Source organism: Passer domesticus, chromosome 5, assembly GCF_036417665.1.
Source record: "Passer domesticus isolate bPasDom1 chromosome 5, bPasDom1.hap1, whole genome shotgun sequence".
Lineage (NCBI taxonomy): Eukaryota > Metazoa > Chordata > Aves > Passeriformes > Passeridae > Passer > Passer domesticus.
The window spans coordinates 56,629,980-56,643,860 of record NC_087478.1 but is presented as its reverse complement, the minus strand read 5'-3'; positions in this window follow the sequence as shown (position 1 = coordinate 56,643,860).

The window sequence follows — 13,881 nt, the reverse complement described above, 5'->3', positions numbered from 1 at the left end:
GGGTTTTGGGAATGTTTTGGTTGGGTTTTAGAATGTTTTGTATTCTCTTGAGTTGTTTTTATTGTGTTGGCAGGTTTTGGAATGTTTGGATTCCTTTTGGCGGGTGTTCGGAATGTTTTGATTAGTTTTGACGGGTTTTGAAATATTTTGGCGGGTTTTTAGAAGGTTTCGATTTGTTTTGATTTGTTTTGATTCTGTTTAGCCCAGTTTTTGGTGTGTTTGGATTAGCTTTGGTGGGCTTGACCATGTTTTGTCAGGTTTTTTCGAATGTATTGATGACTTCTGTCTGGTTTTCTATTTTGGCGGGTTTGAAAATATTTTTGGATGAGTTTTGGCGGGTTTGAAAATATTTTGGCTCTTTGCGCAGAGATGACGGTGCCAGTTGCGGTGCGCTCCGGGGCGCTCCTTCTGCGGAAAGACGCCTGGCAGCGGCACTTGGGACAGCTCCGTGTCTCCGTATTCTGCGTTTCTTGCCTTCTGCATCTCAGCAAAATGCTTTCCCACTAGGTCTAGCAAGGAGAAACTGTGGCAGCTGAGTAGATGTAGCCCGGCCCGCCCTTTGAAGTTGACAAGTTCTTGGCATCTCAGAGCCTCAAGGCAAGAGCAAGGTTATCTATGGTAGGCTGGGGCAGAACTAGCAGCAAGCAGAGCAAAGTTGTCCAAGAATAGCTTCCATTGGAATGCTAATGGCAATTGAAGAGGCAGGCCAGTGGCAAGCCACTAGCTTCTAGCAGTTTGAAAGTTGCAGACACAGTGCAGGTGTTGTGCGGCTTCCTTCTTGGCCTCCTAGAAGGTGCCGCGCTCTCCGTCTCTTGCTTGCCAATATGTTGCCGTGTTCCTCCTATTGTTTGGTTTGTTTTGATTTGTTTTTATGATGTTTTGGCGGGTTTTCGGAATGTTTTGGTGGTGTTTTAGAATGTTTTGTTTTCTCTTGTGTTGTTTTTATTGTGTTGGCATTTTGTGGAACGTTTGGATTCCTTTCGGCGGGTTTTAAAGTATTTTGGCGGGTATTTGGAATGTTTTGGTTTGCTTTCATTTGTTTTGATTATGTTTTGGCAAGTTATTGAAAGTTTCGATCACTTCTGACTGGTTTTCTAGTATTTTGGCATCTTTTCAGAATGTTTTGATCAGTTTTGGCAGGTTCTAAACTATTTTGTCAGGTTTTTGGAATTTTTTGGTTGGTTTTGATTTGTTTTTATGATGTTTTGCCAAGTTTTCTGAATGTTTTGATCAGTTCTGTCTGGTTTTCTAATGTTTTGGCATCTTTTCAGAATGTTTTGATGAGTTTTGCGGGTCTAAATCATTTTGGCGGGTTTTTGGAATATTTTGGTTGGTTTTGATTTGTTTTTATGATGTTTTGGCGGGTTTTCGGAATGTTTTGGTTGGGTTTTAGAATGTTTTGTATTCTCTTGAGTTGTTTTTATTGTGTTGGCAGGTTTTGGAATGTTTGGATTTTTTTGGCGAGTTTTAAAATCTTTTGGCGGGTATTTGGAATGTTTTGGCGGGTATTCGGAAGGTTTTGATTAGTTTTGACGGGTTTTGAAATATTTTTGCGAGTTTTTAGAAGGTTTCGATTTGTTTTGATTTGTTTTGATTCTGTTTAGCCCAGTTTTTGGTGTGTTTGGATTAGCTTTGGTGGGCTTGATCATGTTTTGTCAGGTTTTTTCGAATGTATTGATGACTTCTGTCTGGTTTTCTATTTTGGCGGGTTTGAACATATTTTTGGATTAGTTTTGGCGGGTTTGAAAATATTTTGGCTCTTTGCGCAGAGATGACGGTGCCGGTTGCGGTGCGCTCCGGGGCGCTCCTTCTGCGGAAAGACGCCTGGCAGCGGCACTTGGGACAGCTCCGTGTCTCCGTATTCTGCGTTTCTTGCCTTCTGCATCTCAGCAAAATGCTTTCCCACTAGGTCTAGCAAGGAGAAACTGTGGCAGCTGAGTAGATGTAGCCCGGCCCGCCCTTTGAAGTTGACAAGTTCTTGGCATCTCAGAGCCTCAAGGCAAGAGCAAGGTTATCTATGGTAGGCTGGAGCAGAACTAGCAGCAAGCAGAGCAAAGTTGTCCAAGAATAGCTTCCATTGGAATGCTAATGGCAATTGAAGAGGCAGGCCAGTGGCAAGCCACTAGCTTCTAGCAGTTTGAAAGTTGCAGACACAGTGCAGGTGTTGTGCGGCTTCCTTCTTGGCCTCCTAGAAGGTGCCGCGCTCTCCGTCTCTTGCTTGCCAATATGTTGCCGTGTTCCTCCTATTGTTTGGTTTGTTTTGATTTGTTTTGATGATGTTTTGGCGGGTTTTCGGAATGTTTTGGTGGTGTTTTAGAATGTTTTGTTTTCTCTTGTGTTGTTTTTATTGTGTTGGCATTTTGTGGAACGTTTGGATTCCTTTCGGCGGGTTTTAAAGTATTTTGGCGGGTATTTGGAATGTTTTGGTTTGCTTTCATTTGTTTTGATTATGTTTTGGCAAGTTATTGAAAGTTTCGATCACTTCTGACTGGTTTTCTAGTATTTTGGCATCTTTTCAGAATGTTTTGATCAGTTTTGGCAGGTTCTAAACTATTTTGTCAGGTTTTCGGAATTTTTTGGTTGGTTTTGATTTGTTTTTATGATGTTTTGCCAAGTTTTTTGAATGTTTTGATCAGTTCTGTCTGGTTTTCTAATGTTTTGGCATCTTTTCAGAATGTTTTGATGAGTTTTGTGGGTCTAAATCATTTTGGCGGGTTTTCGGAATATTTTGGTTGGTTTTGATTTGTTTTTATGATGTTTTGGCGGGTTTTCGGAATGTTTTGGTTGGGTTTTAGAATGTTTTGTATTCTCTTGAGTTGTTTTTATTGTGTTGGCAGGTTTTGGAATGTTTGGATTTTTTTGGCGAGTTTTAAAATCTTTTGGCGGGTATTTGGAATGTTTTGGCGGGTATTCGGAAGGTTTTGATTAGTTTTGACGGGTTTTGAAATATTTTGGCGGGTTTTTAGAAGGTTTCGATTTGTTTTGATTTGTTTTGATTCTGTTTAGCCCAGTTTTTGGTGTGTTTGGATTAGCTTTGGTGGGCTTGATCATGTTTTGTCAGGTTTTTTGGAATGTATTGATCACTTCTGTCTGGTTTTCTATTTTGGCGGGTTTGAAAATGGTTTTGGATTAGTTTTGGCGGGTTTTAAAATATTTTGGCTCTTTGCGCAGAGATGACGGTGCCGGTTGTGGTGCGCTCCGGGGCGCTCCTTCTGCGGAAAGACGCCTGGCAGCGGCACTTGGGACAGCTCCGCGTCTCCGTATTCTGCGTTTCTTGCCTTCTGCATCTCAGCAAAATGCTTTCCCACTAGGTCTAGCAAGGAGAAACTGTGGCAGCTGAGTAGATGTAGCCCGGCCCGCCCTTTGAAGTTGACAAGTTCTTGGCATCTCAGAGCCTCAAGGCAAGAGCAAGGTTATCTATGGTAGGCTGGGGCAGAACTAGCAGCAAGCAGAGCAAAGTTGTCCAAGAATAGCTTCCATTGGAATGCTAATGGCAATTGAAGAGGCAGGCCAGTGGCAAGCCACTAGCTTCTAGCAGTTTGAAAGTTGCAGACACAGTGCAGGTGTTGTGCGGCTTCCTTCTTGGCCTCCTAGAAGGTGCCGCGCTCTCCGTCTCTTGCTTGCCAATATGTTGCCGTGTTCCTCCTATTGTTTGGTTTGTTTTGATTTGTTTTGATGATGTTTTGGCGGGTTTCGGAATGTTTTGGTGGTGTTTTAGAATGTTTTGTTTTCTCTTGTGTTGTTTTTATTGTCTTGGCAGGTTGTGGAATATTTGGATTCCTTTCGGCGGGTTTTAAAATCTTTTGGCGGGTATTTGGAATGTTTTGGTTTGCTTTCATTTGTTTTGATTATGTTTTGGCAAGTTATTGAAAGTTTCGATCACTTCTGACTGGTTTTCTAGTATTTTGGCATCTTTTCAGAATGTTTTGATCAGTTTTGGCAGGTTCTAAACTATTTTGTCAGGTTTTCGGAATTTTTTGGTTGGTTTTGATTTGTTTTTATGATGTTTTGCCAAGTTTTTTGAATGTTTTGATCAGTTCTGTCTGGTTTTCTAATGTTTTGGCATCTTTTCAGAATGTTTTGATGAGTTTTGCGGGTCTAAATCATTTTGGCGGGTTTTCGGAATATTTTGGTTGGTTTTGATTTGTTTTTATGATGTTTTGGCGGGTTTTCGGAATGTTTTGGTTGGGTTTTAGAATGTTTTGTATTCTCTTGAGTTGTTTTTATTGTGTTGGCAGGTTTTGGAATGTTTGGATTTTTTTGGCGAGTTTTAAAATCTTTTGGCGGGTATTTGGAATGTTTTGGCGGGTATTCGGAAGGTTTTGATTAGTTTTGACGGGTTTTGAAATATTTTGGCGGGTTTTTAGAAGGTTTCAATTTGTTTTGATTTGTTTTGATTCTGTTTAGCCCAGTTTTTGGTGTGTTTGGATTAGCTTTGGTGGGCTTGATCATGTTTTGTCAGGTTTTTTGGAATGTATTGATCACTTCTGTCTGGTTTTCTATTTTGGCGGGTTTGAAAATGGTTTTGGATTAGTTTTGGCGGGTTTTAAAATATTTTGGCTCTTTGCGCAGAGATGACGGTGCCGGTTGTGGTGCGCTCCGGGGCGCTCCTTCTGCGGAAAGACGCCTGGCAGCGGCACTTGGGACAGCTCCGCGTCTCCGTATTCTGCGTTTCTTGCCTTCTGCATCTCAGCAAAATGCTTTCCCACTAGGTCTAGCAAGGAGAAACTGTGGCAGCTGAGTAGATGTAGCCCGGCCCGCCCTTTGAAGTTGACAAGTTCTTGGCATCTCAGAGCCTCAAGGCAAGAGCAAGGTTATCTATGGTAGGCTGGGGCAGAACTAGCAGCAAGCAGAGCAAAGTTGTCCAAGAATAGCTTCCATTGGAATGCTAATGGCAATTGAAGAGGCAGGCCAGTGGCAAGCCACTAGCTTCTAGCAGTTTGAAAGTTGCAGACACAGTGCAGGTGTTGTGCGGCTTCCTTCTTGGCCTCCTAGAAGGTGCCGCGCTCTCCGTCTCTTGCTTGCCAATATGTTGCCGTGTTCCTCCTATTGTTTGGTTTGTTTTGATTTGTTTTTATGATGTTTTGGCGGGTTTTCGGAATGTTTTGGTGGTGTTTTAGAATGTTTTGTTTTCTCTTGTGTTGTTTTTATTGTGTTGGCATTTTGTGGAACGTTTGGATTCCTTTCGGCGGGTTTTAAAGTATTTTGGCGGGTATTTGGAATGTTTTGGTTTGCTTTCATTTGTTTTGATTATGTTTTGGCAAGTTATTGAAAGTTTCGATCACTTCTGACTGGTTTTCTAGTATTTTGGCATCTTTTCAGAATGTTTTGATCAGTTTTGGCAGGTTCTAAACTATTTTGTCAGGTTTTTGGAATTTTTTGGTTGGTTTTGATTTGTTTTTATGATGTTTTGCCAAGTTTTCTGAATGTTTTGATCAGTTCTGTCTGGTTTTCTAATGTTTTGGCATCTTTTCAGAATGTTTTGATGAGTTTTGCGGGTCTAAATCATTTTGGCGGGTTTTTGGAATATTTTGGTTGGTTTTGATTTGTTTTTATGATGTTTTGGCGGGTTTTCGGAATGTTTTGGTTGGGTTTTAGAATGTTTTGTATTCTCTTGAGTTGTTTTTATTGTGTTGGCAGGTTTTGGAATGTTTGGATTTTTTTGGCGAGTTTTAAAATCTTTTGGCGGGTATTTGGAATGTTTTGGCGGGTATTCGGAAGGTTTTGATTAGTTTTGACGGGTTTTGAAATATTTTTGCGAGTTTTTAGAAGGTTTCGATTTGTTTTGATTTGTTTTGATTCTGTTTAGCCCAGTTTTTGGTGTGTTTGGATTAGCTTTGGTGGGCTTGATCATGTTTTGTCAGGTTTTTTCGAATGTATTGATGACTTCTGTCTGGTTTTCTATTTTGGCGGGTTTGAACATATTTTTGGATTAGTTTTGGCGGGTTTGAAAATATTTTGGCTCTTTGCGCAGAGATGACGGTGCCGGTTGCGGTGCGCTCCGGGGCGCTCCTTCTGCGGAAAGACGCCTGGCAGCGGCACTTGGGACAGCTCCGTGTCTCCGTATTCTGCGTTTCTTGCCTTCTGCATCTCAGCAAAATGCTTTCCCACTAGGTCTAGCAAGGAGAAACTGTGGCAGCTGAGTAGATGTAGCCCGGCCCGCCCTTTGAAGTTGACAAGTTCTTGGCATCTCAGAGCCTCAAGGCAAGAGCAAGGTTATCTATGGTAGGCTGGAGCAGAACTAGCAGCAAGCAGAGCAAAGTTGTCCAAGAATAGCTTCCATTGGAATGCTAATGGCAATTGAAGAGGCAGGCCAGTGGCAAGCCACTAGCTTCTAGCAGTTTGAAAGTTGCAGACACAGTGCAGGTGTTGTGCGGCTTCCTTCTTGGCCTCCTAGAAGGTGCCGCGCTCTCCGTCTCTTGCTTGCCAATATGTTGCCGTGTTCCTCCTATTGTTTGGTTTGTTTTGATTTGTTTTGATGATGTTTTGGCGGGTTTTCGGAATGTTTTGGTGGTGTTTTAGAATGTTTTGTTTTCTCTTGTGTTGTTTTTATTGTGTTGGCATTTTGTGGAACGTTTGGATTCCTTTCGGCGGGTTTTAAAGTATTTTGGCGGGTATTTGGAATGTTTTGGTTTGCTTTCATTTGTTTTGATTATGTTTTGGCAAGTTATTGAAAGTTTCGATCACTTCTGACTGGTTTTCTAGTATTTTGGCATCTTTTCAGAATGTTTTGATCAGTTTTGGCAGGTTCTAAACTATTTTGTCAGGTTTTCGGAATTTTTTGGTTGGTTTTGATTTGTTTTTATGATGTTTTGCCAAGTTTTTTGAATGTTTTGATCAGTTCTGTCTGGTTTTCTAATGTTTTGGCATCTTTTCAGAATGTTTTGATGAGTTTTGTGGGTCTAAATCATTTTGGCGGGTTTTTGGAATATTTTGGTTGGTTTTGATTTGTTTTTATGATGTTTTGGCGGGTTTTCGGAATGTTTTGGTTGGGTTTTAGAATGTTTTGTATTCTCTTGAGTTGTTTTTATTGTGTTGGCAGGTTTTGGAATGTTTGGATTTTTTTGGCGAGTTTTAAAATCTTTTGGCGGGTATTTGGAATGTTTTGGCGGGTATTCGGAAGGTTTTGATTAGTTTTGACGGGTTTTGAAATATTTTGGCGGGTTTTTAGAAGGTTTCGATTTGTTTTGATTTGTTTTGATTCTGTTTAGCCCAGTTTTTGGTGTGTTTGGATTAGCTTTGGTGGGCTTGATCATGTTTTGTCAGGTTTTTTGGAATGTATTGATCACTTCTGTCTGGTTTTCTATTTTGGCGGGTTTGAAAATGGTTTTGGATTAGTTTTGGCGGGTTTTAAAATATTTTGGCTCTTTGCGCAGAGATGACGGTGCCGGTTGTGGTGCGCTCCGGGGCGCTCCTTCTGCGGAAAGACGCCTGGCAGCGGCACTTGGGACAGCTCCGCGTCTCCGTATTCTGCGTTTCTTGCCTTCTGCATCTCAGCAAAATGCTTTCCCACTAGGTCTAGCAAGGAGAAACTGTGGCAGCTGAGTAGATGTAGCCCGGCCCGCCCTTTGAAGTTGACAAGTTCTTGGCATCTCAGAGCCTCAAGGCAAGAGCAAGGTTATCTATGGTAGGCTGGGGCAGAACTAGCAGCAAGCAGAGCAAAGTTGTCCAAGAATAGCTTCCATTGGAATGCTAATGGCAATTGAAGAGGCAGGCCAGTGGCAAGCCACTAGCTTCTAGCAGTTTGAAAGTTGCAGACACAGTGCAGGTGTTGTGCGGCTTCCTTCTTGGCCTCCTAGAAGGTGCCGCGCTCTCCGTCTCTTGCTTGCCAATATGTTGCCGTGTTCCTCCTATTGTTTGGTTTGTTTTGATTTGTTTTGATGATGTTTTGGCGGGTTTCGGAATGTTTTGGTGGTGTTTTAGAATGTTTTGTTTTCTCTTGTGTTGTTTTTATTGTCTTGGCAGGTTGTGGAATATTTGGATTCCTTTCGGCGGGTTTTAAAATCTTTTGGCGGGTATTTGGAATGTTTTGGTTTGCTTTCATTTGTTTTGATTATGTTTTGGCAAGTTATTGAAAGTTTCGATCACTTCTGACTGGTTTTCTAGTATTTTGGCATCTTTTCAGAATGTTTTGATCAGTTTTGGCAGGTTCTAAACTATTTTGTCAGGTTTTCGGAATTTTTTGGTTGGTTTTGATTTGTTTTTATGATGTTTTGCCAAGTTTTTTGAATGTTTTGATCAGTTCTGTCTGGTTTTCTAATGTTTTGGCATCTTTTCAGAATGTTTTGATGAGTTTTGCGGGTCTAAATCATTTTGGCGGGTTTTCGGAATATTTTGGTTGGTTTTGATTTGTTTTTATGATGTTTTGGCGGGTTTTCGGAATGTTTTGGTTGGGTTTTAGAATGTTTTGTATTCTCTTGAGTTGTTTTTATTGTGTTGGCAGGTTTTGGAATGTTTGGATTTTTTTGGCGAGTTTTAAAATCTTTTGGCGGGTATTTGGAATGTTTTGGCGGGTATTCGGAAGGTTTTGATTAGTTTTGACGGGTTTTGAAATATTTTGGCGGGTTTTTAGAAGGTTTCAATTTGTTTTGATTTGTTTTGATTCTGTTTAGCCCAGTTTTTGGTGTGTTTGGATTAGCTTTGGTGGGCTTGATCATGTTTTGTCAGGTTTTTTGGAATGTATTGATCACTTCTGTCTGGTTTTCTATTTTGGCGGGTTTGAAAATGGTTTTGGATTAGTTTTGGCGGGTTTTAAAATATTTTGGCTCTTTGCGCAGAGATGACGGTGCCGGTTGTGGTGCGCTCCGGGGCGCTCCTTCTGCGGAAAGACGCCTGGCAGCGGCACTTGGGACAGCTCCGCGTCTCCGTATTCTGCGTTTCTTGCCTTCTGCATCTCAGCAAAATGCTTTCCCACTAGGTCTAGCAAGGAGAAACTGTGGCAGCTGAGTAGATGTAGCCCGGCCCGCCCTTTGAAGTTGACAAGTTCTTGGCATCTCAGAGCCTCAAGGCAAGAGCAAGGTTATCTATGGTAGGCTGGGGCAGAACTAGCAGCAAGCAGAGCAAAGTTGTCCAAGAATAGCTTCCATTGGAATGCTAATGGCAATTGAAGAGGCAGGCCAGTGGCAAGCCACTAGCTTCTAGCAGTTTGAAAGTTGCAGACACAGTGCAGGTGTTGTGCGGCTTCCTTCTTGGCCTCCTAGAAGGTGCCGCGCTCTCCGTCTCTTGCTTGCCAATATGTTGCCGTGTTCCTCCTATTGTTTGGTTTGTTTTGATTTGTTTTGATGATGTTTTGGCGGGTTTCGGAATGTTTTGGTGGTGTTTTAGAATGTTTTGTTTTCTCTTGTGTTGTTTTTATTGTCTTGGCAGGTTGTGGAATATTTGGATTCCTTTCGGCGGGTTTTAAAATCTTTTGGCGGGTATTTGGAATGTTTTGGTTTGCTTTCATTTTTTTTGATTGTGTTTTGGCAAGTTATTGAAAGTTTCGATCACTTCTGACTGGTTTTCTAGTATTTTGGCATCTTTTCAGAATGTTTTGATCAGTTTTGGCAGGTTCTAAACTATTTTGTCAGGTTTTTGGAATTTTTTGGTTGGTTTTGATTTGTTTTTATGATGTTTTGCCAAGTTTTCTGAATATTTTGATCAGTTCTGTCTGGTTTTCTAATGTTTTGGCATCTTTTCAGAATGTTTTGATGAGTTTTGCGGGTCTAAATCATTTTGGCGGGTTTTTGGAATATTTTGGTTGGTTTTGATTTGTTTTTATGATGTTTTGGCGGGTTTTGGGAATGTTTTGGTTGGGTTTTAGAATGTTTTGTATTCTCTTGAGTTGTTTTTATTGTGTTGGCAGGTTTTGGAATGTTTGGATTCCTTTTGGCGGGTGTTCGGAATGTTTTGATTAGTTTTGACGGGTTTTGAAATATTTTGGCGGGTTTTTAGAAGGTTTCGATTTGTTTTGATTTGTTTTGATTCTGTTTAGCCCAGTTTTTGGTGTGTTTGGATTAGCTTTGGTGGGCTTGACCATGTTTTGTCAGGTTTTTTCGAATGTATTGATGACTTCTGTCTGGTTTTCTATTTTGGCGGGTTTGAAAATATTTTTGGATGAGTTTTGGCGGGTTTGAAAATATTTTGGCTCTTTGCGCAGAGATGACGGTGCCAGTTGCGGTGCGCTCCGGGGCGCTCCTTCTGCGGAAAGACGCCTGGCAGCGGCACTTGGGACAGCTCCGCGTCTCCGTATTCTGCGTTTCTTGCCTTCTGCATCTCAGCAAAATGCTTTCCCACTAGGTCTAGCAAGGAGAAACTGTGGCAGCTGAGTAGATGTAGCCCGGCCCGCCCTTTGAAGTTGACAAGTTCTTGGCATCTCAGAGCCTCAAGGCAAGAGCAAGGTTATCTATGGTAGGCTGGGGCAGAACTAGCAGCAAGCAGAGCAAAGTTGTCCAAGAATAGCTTCCATTGGAATGCTAATGGCAATTGAAGAGGCAGGCCAGTGGCAAGCCACTAGCTTCTAGCAGTTTGAAAGTTGCAGACACAGTGCAGGTGTTGTGCGGCTTCCTTCTTGGCCTCCTAGAAGGTGCCGCGCTCTCCGTCTCTTGCTTGCCAATATGTTGCCGTGTTCCTCCTATTGTTTGGTTTGTTTTGATTTGTTTTTATGATGTTTTGGCGGGTTTTCGGAATGTTTTAGTGGTGTTTTAGAATGTTTTGTTTTCTCTTGTGTTGTTTTTATTGTGTTGGCATTTTGTGGAACGTTTGGATTCCTTTCGGCGGGTTTTAAAGTATTTTGGCGGGTATTTGGAATGTTTTGGTTTGCTTTCATTTGTTTTGATTATGTTTTGGCAAGTTATTGAAAGTTTCGATCACTTCTGACTGGTTTTCTAGTATTTTGGCATCTTTTCAGAATGTTTTGATCAGTTTTGGCAGGTTCTAAACTATTTTGTCAGGTTTTCGGAATTTTTTGGTTGGTTTTGATTTGTTTTTATGATGTTTTGCCAAGTTTTTTGAATGTTTTGATCAGTTCTGTCTGGTTTTCTAATGTTTTGGCATCTTTTCAGAATGTTTTGATGAGTTTGGCGGGTCTAAATCATTTTGGCGGGTTTTTGGAATATTTTGGTTGGTTTTGATTTGTTTTTATGATGTTTTGGCGGGTTTTCGGAATGTTTTGGTTGGGTTTTAGAATGTTTTGTATTCTCTTGAGTTGTTTTTATTGTGTTGGCAGGTTTTGGAATGTTTGGATTTTTTTGGCGAGTTTTAAAATCTTTTGGCGGGTATTTGGAATGTTTTGGCGGGTATTCGGAAGGTTTTGATTAGTTTTGACGGGTTTTGAAATATTTTGGCGGGTTTTTAGAAGGTTTCGATTTGTTTTGATTTGTTTTGATTCTGTTTAGCCCAGTTTTTGGTGTGTTTGGATTAGCTTTGGTGGGCTTGATCATGTTTTGTCAGGTTTTTTGGAATGTATTGATCACTTCTGTCTGGTTTTCTATTTTGGCGGGTTTGAAAATGGTTTTGGATTAGTTTTGGCGGGTTTTAAAATATTTTGGCTCTTTGCGCAGAGATGACGGTGCCGGTTGTGGTGCGCTCCGGGGCGCTCCTTCTGCGGAAAGACGCCTGGCAGCGGCACTTGGGACAGCTCCGCGTCTCCGTATTCTGCGTTTCTTGCCTTCTGCATCTCAGCAAAATGCTTTCCCACTAGGTCTAGCAAGGAGAAACTGTGGCAGCTGAGTAGATGTAGCCCGGCCCGCCCTTTGAAGTTGACAAGTTCTTGGCATCTCAGAGCCTCAAGGCAAGAGCAAGGTTATCTATGGTAGGCTGGGGCAGAACTAGCAGCAAGCAGAGCAAAGTTGTCCAAGAATAGCTTCCATTGGAATGCTAATGGCAATTGAAGAGGCAGGCCAGTGGCAAGCCACTAGCTTCTAGCAGTTTGAAAGTTGCAGACACAGTGCAGGTGTTGTGCGGCTTCCTTCTTGGCCTCCTAGAAGGTGCCGCGCTCTCCGTCTCTTGCTTGCCAATATGTTGCCGTGTTCCTCCTATTGTTTGGTTTGTTTTGATTTGTTTTGATGATGTTTTGGCGGGTTTCGGAATGTTTTGGTGGTGTTTTAGAATGTTTTGTTTTCTCTTGTGTTGTTTTTATTGTCTTGGCAGGTTGTGGAATATTTGGATTCCTTTCGGCGGGTTTTAAAATCTTTTGGCGGGTATTTGGAATGTTTTGGTTTGCTTTCATTTTTTTTGATTGTGTTTTGGCAAGTTATTGAAAGTTTCGATCACTTCTGACTGGTTTTCTAGTATTTTGGCATCTTTTCAGAATGTTTTGATCAGTTTTGGCAGGTTCTAAACTATTTTGTCAGGTTTTTGGAATTTTTTGGTTGGTTTTGATTTGTTTTTGTGATGTTTTGCCAAGTTTTCTGAATATTTTGATCAGTTCTGTCTGGTTTTCTAATGTTTTGGCATCTTTTCAGAATGTTTTGATGAGTTTTGCGGGTCTAAATCATTTTGGCGGGTTTTCGGAATATTTTGGTTGGTTTTGATTTGTTTTTATGATGTTTTGGCGGGTTTTCGGAATGTTTTGGTTGGGTTTTAGAATGTTTTGTATTCTCTTGAGTTGTTTTTATTGTGTTGGCAGGTTTTGGAATGTTTGGATTCCTTTTGGCGGGTGTTCGGAATGTTTTGATTAGTTTTGACGGGTTTTGAAATATTTTGGCGGGTTTTTAGAAGGTTTCGATTTGTTTTGATTTGTTTTGATTCTGTTTAGCCCAGTTTTTGGTGTGTTTGGATTAGCTTTGGTGGGCTTGACCATGTTTTGTCAGGTTTTTTCGAATGTATTGATGACTTCTGTCTGGTTTTCTATTTTGGCGGGTTTGAAAATATTTTTGGATGAGTTTTGGCGGGTTTGAAAATATTTTGGCTCTTTGCGCAGAGATGACGGTGCCAGTTGCGGTGCGCTCCGGGGCGCTCCTTCTGCGGAAAGACGCCTGGCAGCGGCACTTGGGACAGCTCCGTGTCTCCGTATTCTGCGTTTCTTGCCTTCTGCATCTCAGCAAAATGCTTTCCCACTAGGTCTAGCAAGGAGAAACTGTGGCAGCTGAGTAGATGTAGCCCGGCCCGCCCTTTGAAGTTGACAAGTTCTTGGCATCTCAGAGCCTCAAGGCAAGAGCAAGGTTATCTATGGTAGGCTGGGGCAGAACTAGCAGCAAGCAGAGCAAAGTTGTCCAAGAATAGCTTCCATTGGAATGCTAATGGCAATTGAAGAGGCAGGCCAGTGGCAAGCCACTAGCTTCTAGCAGTTTGAAAGTTGCAGACACAGTGCAGGTGTTGTGCGGCTTCCTTCTTGGCCTCCTAGAAGGTGCCGCGCTCTCCGTCTCTTGCTTGCCAATATGTTGCCGTGTTCCTCCTATTGTTTGGTTTGTTTTGATTTGTTTTTATGATGTTTTGGCGGGTTTTCGGAATGTTTTGGTGGTGTTTTAGAATGTTTTGTTTTCTCTTGTGTTGTTTTTATTGTGTTGGCATTTTGTGGAACGTTTGGATTCCTTTCGGCGGGTTTTAAAGTATTTTGGCGGGTATTTGGAATGTTTTGGTTTGCTTTCATTTGTTTTGATTATGTTTTGGCAAGTTATTGAAAGTTTCGATCACTTCTGACTGGTTTTCTAGTATTTTGGCATCTTTTCAGAATGTTTTGATCAGTTTTGGCAGGTTCTAAACTATTTTGTCAGGTTTTTGGAATTTTTTGGTTGGTTTTGATTTGTTTTTATGATGTTTTGCCAAGTTTTCTGAATGTTTTGATCAGTTCTGTCTGGTTTTCTAATGTTTTGGCATCTTTTCAGAATGTTTTGATGAGTTTTGCGGGTCTAAATCATTTTGGCGGGTTTTTGGAATATTTTGGTTGGTTTTGATTTGTTT